The following is a 6,000-nucleotide window of genomic DNA, read 5'->3' on the forward strand; positions in this document are numbered from 1 at the left end:
ATTGACCTTGGGCTGTCCAGCTCTCAGATCCGAGAACATGTATGCCTGTGGTATTTTGTTAAGGCAGCCTTAGCAGATCAAGACAGGGATACAATGATTCAAGACGATGGATACGCAGTGCGTGTTTTAAACCAGAGCTTCAGAAAGTAGGAGCCACTTACTGGCACAAATGTTGTCTCCTGGACATTGTTATGGGTTGAATTGTGTCTCCCCCGAACTTGTACATTGACATCCTAACCCCCAGTACTGTAGAATGTGACTTTACTTGGAAAAAGAGGGCTGTTGCAATGTAGTTAGTTAAGATGAAGTCTTAAGCTGGGCTCCTAGTCCAAGAGGACTAGTGTCTTTAAAAAAAAATTGGCATGTATACAGAAAATGATACACATAGATGGAAGATGATGTAAAGTGACACAGAAAGAATATGGCCATCTACACACCAGTGACAGAGGACTGGACAAGATCTGATCCTTCTCTCATGTGCGGAAGGAACCAACCCTGCCAGTTCCTTCATTTTGGATCTCCTGCCTCCAGAAGTGTGTTAAACCATAAAGTTCTGTTGGTGAGTGAGAGAGTCAATTCCTAGGCAGGTTGATAAGAAGTCCGGGGGTCCCCAAGGAGAGAGAGGTCTGGAATTCTCAAGGAGGAGGAAAGGACAAAGTTTTTTTTCCCCTTTACATTCCTTAGGATTATATAACAATAGTGTATCCTGCTTGAGGACAGTCTCTGGAAAAAACCTTCTGGCTAATCCTGTTATCTTATTATTATTTTTTTTTTTAGGTAATTAATTTATTTTTTTATTGGAGGCAAATTATTTTACAATATTATATTGGTTGGTTTTGCCATACATTGATATGAATTTGCCCCAGGTTTACATAAGTTCCCGGGGGCTGGGTCTAGTAAGGTCTTTATAGTCTCACAATAAACTTTGGAAAATTCTGAAAGAGATGGGAATACCAAACCACCTGACCTGCCTCTTGAGAAACCTGTATGCAGGTCAGGAAGCAACAGTTAGAACTGGACATGGAACAATAGATTGGTTCCAAATAGGAAAAGGAGTACATCAAGGCTGTATGTTGTCACCCTGCTTTTTTAACTTATATGCAGAGTACATCATGAGGAACGCTGGACTGGAGAAAGCACAAACTGGAATTAAGAATGCCAGGAGAAATATCAATAACCCACAGATGACACCACCCTTATGGCAGAAAGTGAAGAGGAACTGAAGAGCCTCTTGATGAAAGTGAAAGAGGAGAGTGAAAAAGCCAAATATCAACATTCAGAAAACTAAGATCATGGCATCCGGTCCCATCACTTCATGGCAAATAGGTCGGAAAACAGTGGAAACAGTGGCAGACTTTATTTTTGGGGGCTCTAAAGTCAATGCAGATGGTGATTGCAGCCATGAAATTAAAAGACGCTTACTCCTTGGAAGGAAAGTTATGGCCAACCTAGACAGCATACCAAAAAGCAGTGACATTACTTTGTCAACAAAGGTCCATCTAGTCAAGGCTATGGTTTTTCCAGTGGTCATGTATGGATGTTAGAGTTGGACTTTAAAGAAAGCTGAGCACCAAAGAATTGATACTTTGGAACTGTGGTGTTGGAGAAGACTCTTGAGAGTCCCTTGGACTGCAAGGAGATCCAACCAGTCCATCCTAAAGGAGATCAGTCCTGAGTGTTCATTGGAAGGACTGATGTTGAAGCTGAAACTCCAATCCTTTGGCCACCTGATGGGAAGAGCTGACTCATATGAAAAGACTCTGATGTTGGGAAAGACTGAAGGAAGGAGGAGAAGGGGACGACAGAGGATGAGATGGCTGGATGGCATCACCGACTCAATGGACATGAGTTTGTGTAAACTCCGGAAGTTGGTGATAGACAGGGAGGCCTGGTGTGCTGCGGTTCATGGGGTTGCAAAAAATCGGACACGACTGAGCGACTGAACTGAACTGAACTGAATAAGTAATTAAAAAGTATATAACTTCATTGCTAACACTAGCGAGGGGGTACTCTTTCTGCCCTCTTCTGATGTTTATGTCAGAAGCTTTCTCTATCCCTTTTATACTTTAATAAAACTCTATTATACAAAAGCTCTGAGTAATCAAGCTTCGTCTCTGGCCCCGCTTTGAATTCTTCTCCTCCAGAGGCCAAGAATCCAGATGTCTTTCGTGGTTCAGCAGCAACCTTTCAGCAAGGACACCTCATTTATGCTACTATGTTATGGCAGAATAATCCCTTTGTGTGTCCAGGACTTATCTGGCTGGCATCCTTGCCCCTTCTTATGACTCCTCATGCCCACCAGAGGCTGAGCAAACCAATGACCTCTCAGATCACAGTGGTACTTGTTGATATTACTTATTATAGATAATGATGAATAGATTATGACAACTGGCACAAGTACACACCAGTGGGGAAGGCTTGCAAAACTCACTACGAGTTCGTGAAATTCTGTAGAAACCACAATAATCGCAGGGATGATTATTAACCAGCTTACAACCTCTCCCCTTAAAAATTAATGATGGAAAAAATTTAAAATAATTCCTGGAGGCTTAGTGTTAAACTCCTCTTGAAGCTCAGCCCTTGAGAAGGGTATAAGAGAGAGATTTGTTAGAGTGGATCATACTTTTTACATGGTGGGTGAAGAAATAGACCAACATTTCAGGCTTGGCCAGTTTATTTAATGTAGCACAAGGTTTCAGTTGAATAGGAAAATGGAGATAATTCATTACTCCATAAACTTGTGGCTGCTTTCTGTCCCTGGGGATGAAATGAGTTGAACTGACTTCCTCTAGACTGCATCAGTGGCGCAACCATAATTAACGCTCAAGGCTAAAAATCTTGCTCCATAAGATGTTCAGACTTAATAAATGATGTTTATTTTTCATACATGGAGCAACAGAAGTTAGTTTTTTTCCTATGATAATTTAACTTTTATTCCTTTCACTGTTTGTAATGTCTTGGAAGTTCAAATCTGTAGTCTGTATTTTCTCACCCACATTTCCTCCATAAATGGATTTCTGGTTAAGAGTGTTTTATGATTTTCTTAAATGTTGGGGTGACTGCCTTCCCCTTTAGAAGATAAAGGCATCTCTCTCTCTTTTAAAAATGTCTCTTTAAGTTAAAAAGATGAAGTTTACAGATTATAGATAATTAACCTTTTAACTTGATCTTTCCCATTTACCCCTTTCCAAAAGCACAAGGAAATGAAGTCAGATCTCTAAATAAGAGAGTATGTTTATTGCAGAGTTACAGGCTCTAATTAGCTGTAACCTCATTGTTAATCATTTGGATGCACCGATGGCCTCATAAGAATCCTTTTGTCTGCATGTTTGCTGCCTGCCTTCTGTAGATAACTTATTTTATAACCTTAATGTTTAAACTTTATAGTAATGGCTTTCTGCTCTGGGCCAGTTTCTCCTTTTTTTGTGTTTTGCTCTTTGTCATCATCTGTTGGAAAGTTTCATGTAATGGAGGAAGAGTGAGGATCTTGGGGTTGAATGGAAATTCGAAAAATCTTCTGGTTTATGAACAACACTGGCAGGGAACCATTCTGTTCCCGGCTACTATCATCCACATATAAAGAAGACTCCGCCAGCCGCCTCCCACCCCTCGTGGCTCTCCCATCGCTCAGTATCTGACCCCAGCTGTGCTCTTATCTCTGCTGGCCTGGCCCAGCATTCTCAGCTTCAGTTGGTGAGTTGATGACTCACTCGCAGTAAATCACTCTCCACTGTCTTTTTTTCCCTTTCTTTCTTCTTCCCTGAAATGATCAGGGAGACAATCTAATAGAGCACCAGCACTATCTGTTCTTGTGTTTTATTTCTTCCCGAAGACCAAGGTGTACAAACCAGGCCCCTGGAACCTTCCTGCAAACTCAGTGGTACTTTGATGCGCTCACTTAGTTGGCTTGGGCTGCCATAATCAGTTCTAGTAAGGCGGTTGTACCTAGACTAGAGCCTGTGTCAAGTCAAAAGGAGAAAAACAAATATCGTATATTAATGCATGTATGTGGAATCTAGAAAACTGGTATCAATGAACCCATTTGAAGGGAGGAATGGAGATGGAGATGTAGAGAATGGTCTTGGGGACACAGTGGGGGAAGGAGAGAGTGGGATGAATGGAGAAAGGAGCATCGACAGATATACACTCCCATGGTTAAAATGGATAGCTGGTGAGAAGCTGCTCTATAAACACAGGGAGACAAACCTGGAGCTCTGTGATGACCTAGAGGGATGGGATTGTTGGATCGTGTGATAACTCTATTTTTAGTTTTTTAAGGAACCTCCATACTATTCTCCGTAGTGTCTGGACCAATTTACATCCTCACCAACAGTGTAGGAGAGTTTCCTTTTCTCCACACCCTTCTCAGCATTTATTAGACTTTTTGATGATGGACATCCTGACCAGAGTAAGATGATACCTCATTGTAGTTTTGATTTGCATTTCTCTAATAATTAGAGATGTTGATCATCTTTTCATGTGCTATTGGCCCTCTGTCTTCTTTGGAGAAATGTCTATTTAGGTCTTCTGCCCATTTTTTGATTGAGTTGTTTTTTTTTTTTTGTTACTGAGATGTATGAACTGTTTGTATATCTTGGAAATTAAGCCTTTGTTGGTCACATTGTTTGCAAGTATTTTCTCCCAATCTGTAGGTTGTCTTTTTTGTTTTGCTTATGGTTTCCTTTGCTGTGAAAAAGCTCATAAATTTGATTTGGTCCCATTCATTAATTTTTGCTTTTATTTTTATTGCCTTGGGAGACTGATCTAAGAAAACTTTGCTGTGATTTATGTCACAGAATATTTTGCCTCTCTTATGTTCTCTTCTAGGAGTTTCATGGTATTATGTTTTATATTTAAGTCTTTAAGTCATTTTGAGTTAATTTTTGTGTGTGGTGTGAGGCAGTCATCTGACTTTAGTTGTATGTGGCTGTCCAGCTTTCCAAATACCACATACTGAAGAGACTGACAGCCTTAAATCTTAAAGTCCTTTGTTCTATACTTGTTTCCTCTCACCATTAAATGGTTACTTTTGCATTTACATGCTGTCTTTACCACTCTACTGGAAATTGTATTCACAAATTATAATGAAAGGCAATGTAAAAAATTTGAGAAGTTCTACCTCCGCTGGGTCAATTTGTAGAAAACATTCACTAAAGGATCTGCCTGCAGTGCAGGAGACCCTGGTTCAATTCCTTCCTGGGTTGGGAAGATCCCCTGGAGAAGGAAATAGCAACCCACTCCAGTATTCTTGCCTGGAGAATCCCATGGACAGAGGAGCCTGGCAGGCTGCAGTTCATGAGATCGCAAGAGTTGGACATGACTTGGTGGCTAGAGAAAGAGAGAGAGAAAGAAGATTCCCACCTCATATGGAGAAAAAAAGTGTTTATATTTAGTCTGTAAATGACATTGGCCTCCTTGGGGTAATAAATTGTGTGCAAACACTGATACAATCTTTTAGGGAGTTAAATATGTTGGGATCATGCAGCTACTAGGCTAGTGTCTGAAGATGAACAAGAGAAGTCACGACAAGTTGCATATTCTTTTTTTAAAAAGACTTTATTTGCTTAAGACTAGTTTTAGTGAAACAGCAAAATTGAGAAGGTACAGAGATTTTCCATATACCACCTGCCCCTCTACATGCTTCTGTTCAGTTCAGTTCAGTCGCTCAGTCATGTCCGACTCTTTGCGACCCCATGAATCACAGCACGCCAGGCCTCCCTGTCCATCACCACCTCCCGGAGTTCACTCAAACTCATGTCCATCGAGTCGGTGATGCCATCAAGCCATCTCATTCTCTGTCGTCCCCGTCTCCTCCCACCCCCAATCCCTCCGAGCATCAGAGTCTTTTCCAGTGAGTCAACTCGTCGCATGAGGTGGCCAAAGTATTGCAGTTTTAGCTTTAGCATCAGTCCCAATGAACACCCAGGATTGATCTCCTTTATAATGGACTGGTTGGATCTCCCTGCAGTCCAAGGGACTCTCAAGAGTCTTCTCCAGCAC

Source organism: Moschus berezovskii, chromosome 1 (genome assembly GCF_049115385.1).
Source record: "Moschus berezovskii isolate FMDL1 chromosome 1, NW_MosBer_1.0, whole genome shotgun sequence".
NCBI lineage: Eukaryota > Metazoa > Chordata > Mammalia > Artiodactyla > Moschidae > Moschus > Moschus berezovskii.